Source organism: Mesocricetus auratus, unplaced genomic scaffold (genome assembly GCF_017639785.1).
Source record: "Mesocricetus auratus isolate SY011 unplaced genomic scaffold, BCM_Maur_2.0 Super-Scaffold_100033, whole genome shotgun sequence".
Classification (NCBI taxonomy): domain Eukaryota; kingdom Metazoa; phylum Chordata; class Mammalia; order Rodentia; family Cricetidae; genus Mesocricetus; species Mesocricetus auratus.
This window is the reverse complement of record NW_024429213.1, coordinates 7195572-7209006: the sequence shown is the minus strand read 5'-3', so window position 1 is coordinate 7209006 and position 13435 is coordinate 7195572.

The following is a 13435-nucleotide window of genomic DNA, read 5'->3' as shown; positions in this document are numbered from 1 at the left end:
CTTTTCTTGGGTACCATGCATATCTTTTAGGTTCTTTCCTGTTTCCCAGACTCTCTGTCAGTGGAAGTGCAGACTGGCACTATCCTGATCCATGTCTAAAATCCATATATGAGTGAGTACATACCATGTTTGTCTTTTTGTCACTGGGTTACCTCACTCAGGATGGTTTCTTCCAGTGCTATCCATTTACCTGCAAATTTCAAGATTCCATTGTTCTTTTCTGCTGTGTAATACTCCATTGTGTAAATGTACCACATTTTCTCTATCCACTCTTCAGTTGAGGGGCATCTAGGTTGCTTCCAGGTTCTGGCTATTAAAATATTGCTGCTATGAACATAGTGGAGCAGATGCCCTTGTTGTATGAATTTGCCTCTTTTGGATACATGACTAAGAGTGGAATTGCTGGGTCTTGTGGTAGATTGAGTCCCATTTTCCTGAGGAATCTCCATACTGCTTTCCAAAGTGGTTGTACGAGTTGGCGCTCCCACCAGCAGTGGAGGAGTGTTCCCCTCTCTCCACATCCTCTACAGCATAAATTGTCTTCGGTGTTTTTGATTTTAGCCATTCTAACAGGAGTAAGATGGTATCTCAAAGCTGTTTTGATTTGCATTTCCCACAGATAATTTTTTTTTAAACATTTTTTATTTTAATTTTAAATAGCTTGTTTCACATGTCAATCCCAGTTCCCTCTCCCTCCTCTCCTCCCGCACTCCCCTTCCACCCTCCCTCCCACCCTATTGCCAAATCCCTCCACATAGGGGATGTCTAGAGTCTATCATTTCACTCTTGGTAGGGTCAAGGCACTCCCCTAAGAGTCCCCCACAGATAATTTTTGAACTAATCATTAGTTGAAAAATCTTTCACACCCTTGAAAACACTGGAAGAGAACAAAGAAAAAAGTGCTTATTTTGTGTTAAATGAACAAACATACTAATAGGTCATAAATATATTGAAACTACCCTGGAATATAAATAAATGAGATACATTGAATAAATCATGCTGGAACATGAGAAACAATATACTCAACCAGCAACCAAGGCATTAATGTCTCCAGGAAAAATTGTGCTGTGAAAATTGACCTTTATTCATGATTTTTGGAAGATTTTTAGATTTCCCAAGAAATGAAAAATTACCATATAACCCAGCTATTCCACTCCTGGGGATGTACCCAGAGAACTCCACACCCTACCCCAGAGATATTTGCACCCCATGTTTATTGCTCCCTTATTCACCATAGTAAAGGACTGTGATCAATCTCATTGTCCGTCAACAGATAAAAAATAATGAAATATTAAACTTTGGTATTTTTAAAGAAAATACATGTACTTAGAATATATAATATTAAATGAAGTAACACAATCTCAGAAAACACCACATGTTGTCTCTCATATGAGGAATCTATACAAAAATATATGTGTATATATAAACAAATGTACATGAGGACAAGATAACAAGAAAAGCTAAATATAAGGGGATGAGGAAGGACTGAATGCAGGTAATGGACATGAGTTAAAAGAAGGATATGAAACTAATTACTTTTCTAGTTCTAATTATGTCACAGATATTTTCTTTGGAGTAGTAGATAAATATGGAAAGTGTAGGATTTAATGTGAAGTATCATAGCTTCCATTCCAAATGTCTATTCTAAGTGTGTTGAAGCTCATTGAATTGTATAGATTTTTGGGTCTGCTTAATTTTAATGCGTGATGTTTTTATTTCCTTGCATTTTTAAAATAATAAAGTTTATGAATGTGAAAAGTGATAGCAAAGAAATAATAAAAATAACTTCAACTTGCAAAAAGAAAAATGCACCATGACATGGACAGTTATGAAATATGAATTTATTCTACATAAATCATGCAAGCCTTCCCTAATAGTAAAATACCAAAATCCAAGAAAAAAATAAGATAGTGTTTCACCAATAGAAGTAGAGATTTTTTCAATGTACTAAGACAATGATAGTACAGTGGGAGAATTATTTGCACCCACAGCAGGCAACTGAGTAGACTGGCCTAACCTTTTAGATAAACAACTGAAGTTAGTGTACCCTGGATCCGATCCTCTTCCACTTAGCTATGTAGATCTAAAGTGTAATATGCACACAAGAATACTAATAATATGCTTATTTACAATACTCTGATTTCAAAATAAATTATTACACAGTGACTGAGAAACTGAGGTTATTTACATTGCAGTTTCAGTATCTGTGACACAGATCAAACTGTTCATGTGTCAGAGAATTTTAAGTCGCATGATGAAGTGCCTGTGCAAGGAGAAGCTAAATAGAAGACTATTTAAAGCATGACTGTTGTTTCTTTTTTTGTTAATCTTATAAACATGGCTCCAATTGCTTGTGCATATGCCTGTAAGACTGTGCTTTTTCCATATGGTCAGAAAACAATAAACCCTTTCTGAGGCATGGCTGTTTCAACTCCCCAAAGGAAATGGTCTACTGACAGCTGCAACAGTTACTACCACCCTGCCACTCTCATTTTTAAATACATTCTGTATCCAAACTTTTCTTTTTAATTATAGCAGATTCAAATATTCAATATATGTTTTCTTAATTGTAACTCTAAGCGATGTCTATTCTTTCTTTTATTCTAATTTTTAAGAACAACCTCTGTGGAACATAGTTGTCATACAATAAATGGCATGTATAAAAGGGTGCTTGTAAAACCATCACCACATTGAGGAAAATAAGCATAGCACAATTGGTGTCTTATTATGAAAATATATTGTCTGGACAGAATGATGCCACTGAGCTCAGATTACTTATATTCAGTACATTTTCTTTTACGATTTTGAATGTGTTCAAATTTTGCCACAACGTGCACATGTTGCTTTTATGAGCAGACAATCATTGATGAAAGGCTACTGGCAGAAACTGAGGGTAGGCAGCAGATTGCTTAGGAGATCCTTTTTTAAGGGATCCTTCTCTTGAGAAGATCTGAGGTATACCAAGAAGAGTTCAGTGCAGTGTATGTGTGTGTCTGTTTTGATGTATGTACACGGGTGTGTTTCTCTGATGTATGTACGTGTGTGTGTGTGTGTGTGTGAGAGAGAGAGAGAGAGAGAGAGAGAGAGTGAGAGAGAGAGGGAGGGAGGAAGGGAAGGAGGGAGGGAGGGAGGGAGGGTGGGAGGAAGAGGGAGAGAGGACAACTTGGGTAATGTTCCTTCTCAAGAGCTATCCAGTTTGCTTTCTTTTTATTTTTATGTGCTTGAAACTTTCATCCATGTATACAATGATCACGATGGTATACATCCCTAACTCACACCTCCATCTACCCTTAGGATCCTCTCATCACATCTCCCTCCCAGCTTCATGGCATTATTTGTTTGTTTTTAAATCACTGAATCCAACTGATGCTGCCCATATGTTCATGGATATTGCATCATCCATTGAGGCATGGGATATCCACCAGTGGCCTCACTCCTAAAGAAAACTGACTTTTCCTCTCCTAGAAGCTATCAGCTACAATAGCTCCATAGATAAGGGTGGTGACTCCAGTCATGCTGGAATCTTTAACTAGCTTGATCTTGTGTAGTAAATCACAGCTGTTGTGATTTCATGTGTGCAAAAACAAGTCATGTCCAGGGGACAGCATTTCACAACACTTTTCCCCAACCTCTGGATCTTAGATTCTTTCTCCTTTCTTTTTAATGTTCCCTGAGCCTTTGGTGCAGGGTGTGGGGAGGTGATGCAGATGTCTCATCTATTGATGGGTACTCACAATTGCTTATTCTTTGCACTGTGACAAGTTATAGGTCTCTAAATTCACCCCTATCCACTGCGATTTAAAAACACAAAACAAGACTTCTTGAGCCAAGGATGAACACAAATGCAAGTCTATGAATATAAAGATAAATCTGCAGAAGGCAGTTTAGCATAACAACCACTTAGAAAATGAATAGCAATAAGCACTCTCCTAAGGCCTATGCCTTCTCTAGCTGTGGGCTTTGATCAGGGATTCCAATCAGCAGAGTAGTTGGTTACCCTAATAAACAGACTTGCCATTTTGGTGCCAGTGACACATAATACTTGACATGTCTGTACTGTGCTATGCATAGTCCTATTCTGAGTAAGACATTGGTATGTTTTTCCCCAATCAGTCTACATAATGGCATCTTTAAGCACTATATAAGTTAACCAGTGGAGAGAGTTGCCAATTACGTTAGACTGCTTGCCTCTGTTTGCCTCAGAATGGAACCATAACCCCATGCCTATCTTTTCACATAGGTCCCCATGCTTACAGCTTTACCAACTGATGTATTTTCCCAGTATTCAGAACGATTATTGTAGCACATTGACAGTGGAGCTGTAGAAGTTAAAGAATAAATGAATTTGGTAGGATGGGAGAAGGAGACCTGGATTCCAGGTGACAACTTAGCCTTGACTTTGAGAAAGGAAATCTCTTCTTAAACTAAAACAAATGAAGGAAGAGGGAGAGATATTTGACAAAGAAGCAGAGAAATCAGGATACAAGTTAGATAAGTTGCATCCTGGGATGTAAATGAAGAAAACCTGTTTGAAACAAAAAAGATTGTTTTTTAAATTAAAGTTATCATCATTGCTAATATTTTGGTACATAGTTAATTTTTGCCATACTCCAACTTGTATTATCACACTTAATTCATATAGTTCCTCTTTGAGGGGCTGCTCCTTAGCATATTAAGAAAATACTCTATCACTGAGCTACATCTTCAGCTCTCTCTTGCATAAAATTCTTCACCAGTAATATTTAATTTACATTTTGTGCACTCCTTGCAGTTTAAATGGTTCCCATTTCTCAAATCAAAGAAGTAGTGGAATGTTGAAAAGGTGACCAAGCTTTCCTGTTCATCTACCATCTGCAAAACTGTGCATTATTAATTAATTATTGTGAGACTCTTTCAAGTGGGAACTATTAAGAAAAGGTGCTGCTAGCATTATCTGTAACAGATACTTGGGCAGGACATGAATTGATCAGTAGTCTAGAGTCTCTAAAATGAAATAAGAATATACTTGGCTAAATTACATCACAAATCTGGAGTTGTTCTCAGTTCTAAATGGATGTTATCTAGTGAAAACCCTTCACCTTATTGACTATTTTCTTTAGGCTTCTTTATGTTTCATAAAATTACTGAATAAATTGCTATTTCATTCCTTGCTCCTGGTATGTTCTAAAGTTTCAGAGCAATGTTAATTTTTTCAGAAAGAACATGGAATTATAGTTTGCTTGCCGTCACTATGCATTACTTTAGGGGCTGAGCTGAAAATAAGCATACATTTATTTTTCACCAATTGTGTAAGTGTAAGGCCAGCAAGGACTACTATTAAATCGCCTTGGTGTGTTAGATAGGGGATTCACTAAAGATGACATTTGTGGTAGTTGTTCCTTGCTATCTCTGTTGTCCTCCTTTCAACTAGCTTCATAATGGAAGTTGGTTTCTCTTCTGAAAGATAGCAAGATGCTACCCTGTTGCTGATTCACATGTTTCTGTATAGAACTTCGATACGTTTGCAGAATTCCCCTTCAATGGCCTTGTAAAAGGACTTTCATGTTATGTTTGTCAATAGTGATATATCATTGAAGGCACGTGGACACAGTCCATGCCTTAGTTATTTTTTTGTAATTTTGCAGAGATTCAACATGGGTTTTATGGGAATTCATTATGACAAGGATTCCAGATAAAAGAGGTTTTTCTCTTTGGGAAGAGAAAGCAGCCCAATGAAAACAATAGGTCCCCCCCTTCTAGAATGCTGCCATTAGCATCCTAGCCTGGTTTATTCATTGTTTTGATGAAGATTAGTAGTTGAGTTCATCATGGCTCAAAATTCACCATGTATTAAAAACTCACTTTTATTCTCTTACAGGGGCTATATTCCATCCTCTATCATGAGTATATGGGGCATAAAGGCATCCAAGACTCCATTTCCTTATGAAATTGATTGTTGGAGCTCAATAGTCTCCTATGAATGGTAAAAATGCCTTCTTTGGTTATTGGAGTATGGTTTTAATAGTTAGTGTGATTCCATTCTGATAACTTAATTGTTGCACTGATTTGTTTATAATATTGAAATTACCTCTCAGCCCTGTCAGTAATGATTTATTTTGATATTATAAAAAGTCATTAAAAGTAAGATAATACTTTGTCTCCTATTCCTTTGCTAGTTTCCTCAAGATAATTGCCTTAGGATTTATAGTTCTGCTATTTCTAAAATAAGAACATTTGCCCACACAAAACTATTTGCTTAGCTCTAGTAAAATATTATCTACTTAGGCATTTTTTCCTTTCTGAGAAAAGAAGTATGCTTGAATGTTGAACATTCTCATGACACATTTAATCTCTACAACAAAGGGAAAAGATGGTTACTGTGAAGACCTTGAGTCAGTGATGCTAAGGGATGAGTGACTGAAGGTAGCTGGAATAGGTAGATTTTGTATAAGGATTAACATTTCAGTTTCTTTTTATTCACACAGGCTGCTGGAAGGGCTTCTGCATCACTAAAATTACTCCTGAATGGTTGGAACAATGGACATTGTCTGATACTCACCCTTATCGCCTCAACTTCAAAGATTTCACTGTTAGCAAGCTCAGCTTCAAAGCCTGCAACTGTACCTATGCCTGAGGGCTATCTTTTGCTACTAAAGCCAATCATGTTCATAGAATGATACGAATGCTCCCTGGGAGTATCCTTAACTCAGTGACTGATAAAAATGGCTAAATAAATTCCCCCTGGATGATGTAACACTACCTACTGTGTTCTATACTGTATCTGGGGTTTCTAAGGGAGACTGATTTCACAATGTCCCAAGTGCTAACTTTAAGGCAATGTACCTTGTGCTGCATTTTAATTTTGTATTATTCTTTCCTATACCCTTACTGGTCATTTCTGGGATTACATCCAAGACTTCTGTCTGAACACAAATTCCTAACTCAAGATCTTCCTCTGATCCAAAAATCCAAGCAATGACACATGGGAATCAAGATTTTGTTCATACAAGTAGTTTTGGGAGGGAGCTGAGCAGCTGTAACCAACAAAAGGATTGTTGATTCACATGCATCTTGGTGGACTCAAAGGCAAAAAGTTGCTTGTAGTGCCCTGCACCATTCATCTAGAGATGGTATAGCAAGAGCTTTTGTGAGTTAGCAACACTCCTCCCTCTTATCAGTCCTTTCACAGTCCTCTCCTCCTCTATCCTTCATTACCAAGAGTTCATCAGAGACAGAGCTAGAATTAGTTATCATAGATTTCCAGCTAACTCTCCTTAACTGTGATGTGTCAGGAAACAAATGTAGAGAGACCATTATAGTGAGAATGAGAAACCAGAAGGTAGTTAATATTCTCATCTAAGATACAGAGAACAGTAGAGTAAGAGGAGAAAGATGCTGTGTGACATTTAAAAATAGACCTAACTTGACCAATTAGTCTCTTCTGCCCATGGTAACTTTATTCAGTGTTATGGTAGTAATAGCTTTTAGAAAGCTGTGACATATTTTATAATTGAACTGTCAGGTTCATACTTAGTTATAACTCATTCACAGATAAGTGTGTCTTGTTAACCAAATTATGTTGACTCCCTTAGAAAGCTGGTATGAGGACGTTCCTGTTTCCTGTCTTTGTGTGCTGTGCTTTTACAGGCTCATGACAGACCATTAACACGATGAAAGATTGATTATTGTCCTGGGTACCAAACTGTAATTTAGCTCTATTTTCATTTTTCTTTCTCATCAACTGCAGAATCATATGCATTTATCAAAATGGGTGTCATCTGTTTTGAAATTCATGAAGTGAGATTGCACACTTGTCAAACATTTTTTTTCTGACAATGACAAAAAACATCAACATCAAGCTTTACTTAAGTGGCTTGGAAATAGAGATGTCCAGGTGAAAGAATGGTGGAATCAAAATGAAAGACTAGGGGGTTGGAATAGCTCATTCATTCTATGAATGCTTCTTTCAGTGCATTCAGGGAATGGAACAAATTGTCAGGCTCAGGCTGTAGTATGGAAGGAGCTGAAGGGACATTGTGCTGATCCATTTATTCAAGAAAGATGTAGTTCCCACTGTGCTTGACACTGTACAAGATACTAAAGAAATTAATAACGAGGTCCCTTCCCTCAGAGAGGATACCTTTTAGATAGTTTGTATAATTTTAATTATATATGATAATATGAGGTAAGGGCTCTAAACTAGAATTATAAAGCAATGGAATCCAGAACAAATGAATAAACAATGCTTTTTGTATGTAGGTGATCTAGGCAAATACTTTAACAGAACTGGATATGCCAAATATTTCATAAAACCGAGAGCAGTAGTTCTCAATCTTCTTAATGCTGCAATCCTTTAATACAGTTCCTCATGTTGTGGTGACATGCCCCCAAGCTTAAGTGATTTTTATTGCCATTTATAACTGTAATTTTACTATTATTATGAATCAAAATGTAAATATCTGTGTTTTCCAATGGTCTTAAAGGGGTTGAGACCCACAGTTTTAAAACCACTGACCTAGAGGAAGTCACTTGCTTGCCCTTACCTGTTTGTAGCGCTGTGGCTAAGCTGACGTTTTGCTATTGATTAGAATTTCTGACCACTGATGGGCACTCACAAAGAATATTAAAGAAAGACAGTCACTGACTGCAGTCTTAGAAACCTAAAGGAACTCTTACACCAAAAAAGTGATACATGTTTCTTTGAGAGTTAGTAATGAAATAACGCTTCTTATTTTTATTGTTTTGATTTAACGTGGCATTAAAGAAGGTTTTATTGGCCATTTGGGAGTCTTCTATTGTGAATTCTCTGTTTAGATTTGCACCCCTTTTAAAAATTGGATTATTTTACTTTATGATGTCTAGTTTCTAGAGTTCTTTATATATTTTGGAGATCAGCCCTCTGTCAACTGTGAGATTGGTGAAGATCTTTTCCCATTCTGTAGGCTGCTGTTTTGTATTACTCATGGTGTCCTTTGCCTTACAGAAGCTTTTCGGATTCATGAGGTCCCATTTATTGATCCTTGTTCTTTGTGCCTTTGCTACCAGTGTCCTGGTCAGGAAGTTGTCTCTTGTGACAATGTGTTCAAGGCTATTCCCCACTGTCTCTTCTATCAGGTTCAGTTTAAGTGGATTTATGTTGATGTTTTGATCCACCTGAACTTTAGTTTTGTGCAGAGTGATACATATGGATCTATTTGTATTTTTCTGCATGATGGCATTCAGTTATGCCAGCAACATTTGGTGAAGGTGCTTTCTTTTTTCCATTGTATAATTTTGGCTTCTTTGTCAAAAATTAAGTATTCATATGTGTGGATGTATGCCAGGGTCTTCAATTCAATTCCATTGATCTACCTGTCTTTTTTCTATGCCAGTGCCATAATTTTTTTATTACTATAGCTCTGTAGTAAAGCTCAAAATCAGGGATGGTGATACCTCCCTTTATTGTACAGGATTATTTTATCTATCCTGGGTTTTTTCATATGAAGTTGATTATTGATATTTCAAGGTTTGTATAGAATTGTGTTGGAATTGCATTTGAACCTGTAGATTGCTTTTGGTAAGATTGTCATTTTTAGTATGGTAACCCTACTGGTCCATGGGCATAGGGGATCTTTCCATCATCTGATATCTTCCCCAATTTCTTTCCTCAAAGACATAAAGTTCTTGTCATACAGGTCTTTCATTTGCTTGGTTAGAGTTACTCCAATATATTTTGTGTTATCTGTGACTGTCATATAGGTTGTTCTTTCTTAGCTCATTTATCATTTGTGTATAGGAGGGTTACTAAATTTTGCAAGTTAATCCTGCATCCTGACACATCACTGAAGGTGTTTATCAGCTGTAGGAGTTCCCTGACACAATTTTGGGATCACTTATGGACACGTAAAGAATTGTTTAACATCTTTAGCGATCAGGTAAATTAAAATCAAAATGATGCTGAGATTCTGTCTTACACGTGTCATAATGGCTTAGATCAAAAACACTAATGAAAGCTTATGCTCTAGAGGATGTCCAGCAAGGGGAATGCTCTTTCTTTGCTGGTGAGAGTGCAAATTTGCACAACCTCTTTGGAAATCAATATGATGATTTCTCAGAAAATTGGGAATCAACCTAACTCAAGACCATCCTTGGGCATATACCCAAACTGTGCTTAGTCATACAACAAGGACACTTGTTCAATTGCATTCTTGGCAGCATTATTCATAATAGCTAGAACCTGGAAAAAACCTAAACCAACCAAAAAATGGATAAAGAAAATGTGGTATATTTACACAATGGAGTGTTACTCAGTTGTTAAAAACAAAACAAAACAATGACATTAGGAAATTTAAAGGCAAATGGATGGAACTAGAAAAAAGTCATTCTGAGTGAGGTAACCCAGACATAGAAAGACAAGCATGATATATAATCACTTATAAGTGGATATTAACTTTAAATTAAAGGATAACCACACTACAATCCTCAGCCCCAGAGAGTATAGGTAACAAGAAGGGTGTAGGCAACTAGAGGGATGCATGGATTTCCCTAGGAAGGGTAAGGAGAAGAGATCTCCTGGGTAAACTGGGGGTGAGTGGGAATGGGAACATGAAGGATTGGGTTGGGAACAGGATGGTGTGGTAATGAAAGAGGTGTCTTGATGTTGGGGGCATTTTAGGGTTACGTAGAAAGCTAGTACAAGGGAAACTCCCAGGAATCTGCAAGAACAACCCCCAGCTAAGACTTCTAGAAATAGTGGACAGGTAGCCTGAACTGGTCATCTCCCATAATCAGATTGGTGACTACCCTAATTGTCATCAGAGAGGCTTCTTCCTTCAGTAAATGATGGAAGCAGATGCAGACATCCAGAACTGAGCACTGGACAGTGCTCCAGCAGTCCTCCTGAAGAAAGGGAGTAAGGATTGTATGAGCTGGGGGTCAAGGTCATCACAAGGGCACCCACAGAGTCAACCAGCCTGAGCTCCTTGGAGCTCACAGACACTGGACCAACAGATAACTAAGGAGTCCACATGGGACTGACCTCGGCTCTCTACCTGTGTTTGACAGTTGTACAGTTTGGTCTACTTGTGGGACTCCTAGCAGTGGGAGAGGGGCCTGTCCCTCACACCTTGGAGGCTTTTGGAAACCTATTCCTCATACTGGATTTTCTTAACAAGCCCTAATACAAGGGGAGGAGTTTAGTAGTCCCTCAATTTTTTTATGCTGTGCTTTGTTGACTCCCATTAAAGGGGGTCAGAGTGAAGGTGAGAGGAGAGAATGGGAGGAGAGGAGGGAGGGGAAACTGGTCAGGATGTAAAATAAATGAATAAATTTCATTAATAAAAATTGATGGATAACATTTAAAAGTTATTGAACTAATTATTGCTGGCAATTAAATATGTTTGAATAAATATTAATCATATACAAAAAAGAAGTTTCTAAAGCCTGCAAAAGACAAGGATGTCAAGTCCAATTTTAAGGATTGAATGAAAGAAGTTAAATTGTCATAATTTACAGACAATTTAAGTGTTTACCCAGAAAATATAAGAGGGTCAACAAGCAATCAGAAGTAATATGAAGTACTAACATTAGTGGCTGAAAATAAAAATTGTAAAGCCGCAACAACCAATTTTTAAAAAGTAATTTAAAGACTTTTATTCATAAAACAAGGAACTTTTACATATGAAAATATTTAATAAAGAATACAGATGCAACCCAATATAGAGAAGCAGACAGAAGTTACTACCTGTCTGTGGACGTTATTTTCATTAAAATGTCCTACAGTTTCTTTGTGTGTGAGTAGTTTGATAAGATGACATTAAAATTCAAATAGTGTGTTTAAAAAGCTGGAAATTAAAAGGCAGTTTTAAAAATAGTAAAGCAGGTTGTAGAATATGCCTTCGTAGATATATATTATATTATACATGTATTACTTGAAATGGGGTACTGTTGTTTCAAAATTAAAAACAGACTGCCTGTCATAGTTGGGACTAAACATATCTGTGGTGTGTCCATGCACATGTGTCTGTGTGTGTGTGTGTGTGTGTGTGTGTGTGTGTGTGTGTGTGTGTGACCTATTTTACCACAGGGCATTTGTAAGCTCAGATTGCACTGAAGCATGAAACCAGTAAATCCTGTACTCCAAAGGCACCACCATACAAGCATTTCAGAGTGAAACTATGAGACTTGTTTATTCAGCTTTTAAGAACTTCTCTTTCACAGAGGATGTAGACAGCAGTGGGGATTTGTGAAGAAATGTCTTTGACAGTTGTTGGCTGTCTCCCCACAAATGCCTTCTGTCGTAGGAGGATTAGGGCTACTCTCCCTTTAACTCCAGTCTGAAGAGAACAAATGATTATGGCACGCTGGGAAGCAGGTCCCACATTTAGGAGGACATCGTGTTAGGCCTCCTCAGAAGTCTAGAGGCTCTGTGAGGAAGCTGCTTTGGAGTAAAATATCCCTGACACTGGTAAGCTTTCAGCCCTGGAGTTGACTGGTGGCCTGAGGTCAGTGAGTTTCCTGGAGATTACATGAGACTGCTTGAGGAAGAGAGAGAGCCAGCCTGGAGCTATGCACATCTTTGTCCTAGAGAAAAATCACTGACAACAAAAGAATGTGAATGATTGGGGCCCCATAAGGAGTGTCCTGGACTCAGGCAGTAGACAAATGCTGAAAAGAAGCAGCCAGGGGAGGAGCTACATTGGCCTGGTTCACAGAAAGGTCAGAATAATGGCTGTGGGGGGGATCTCTGTAAATGCTCTGAGAAAAACAGCTAACTTCTAGTGTCTAGCAGGCTTAGGGAACATAAAACCCTCCTTCACATGCTCCTCTCTCTCTAGTTCTGCTAGAGTCAGAAAGCTAGTGAGGAAGGTGGAGTAGAGGTTTGGAAGTTTTAGGTGACGACAACAAACACATTGATAGCACACTGTTCCCATAGCACAGCCTGTTCATCTACATAGGGCCTAAAGAGGTAAGGAAAATACAACTTCAGATCTGAATTCATGTTAAATTTCATATATATATATGTATATATATATGCAAACTTCTGCTAAAGTATCAAATATGCATTTCTGAAACTTCTTTCATGCCCAAAAAAACAATAATACACTATCAGTAACTTGCTCCCGAGCAATACATGATTGGGCGAAACCACTCAAACCCCGTGGTCATTTCTAACCAGACTGTGAACAAAAATTATAGCGATCATAATAAAAAATGTTGGCATAGTTCAGTCTCATTGAAATTTACCCTGAGCCTTTGCCCACTCTTCCACATTGTGCCGTTGAGACTCAAGACTAAGGACATTCAGTTCTGAGAAGATATGTTGTCCAAACTATAAATGAGATCTAGAGTATAAGCATTCTAAAAGCAACATCCATCTCCCCCTTCCTCCTTTCTTTCCTTGTAATTGACAAGATTTATATAATATTTTGTTTTAGGCAAAAACAAAACCAAAAAATCCCCACCCCCTCTCAGTATT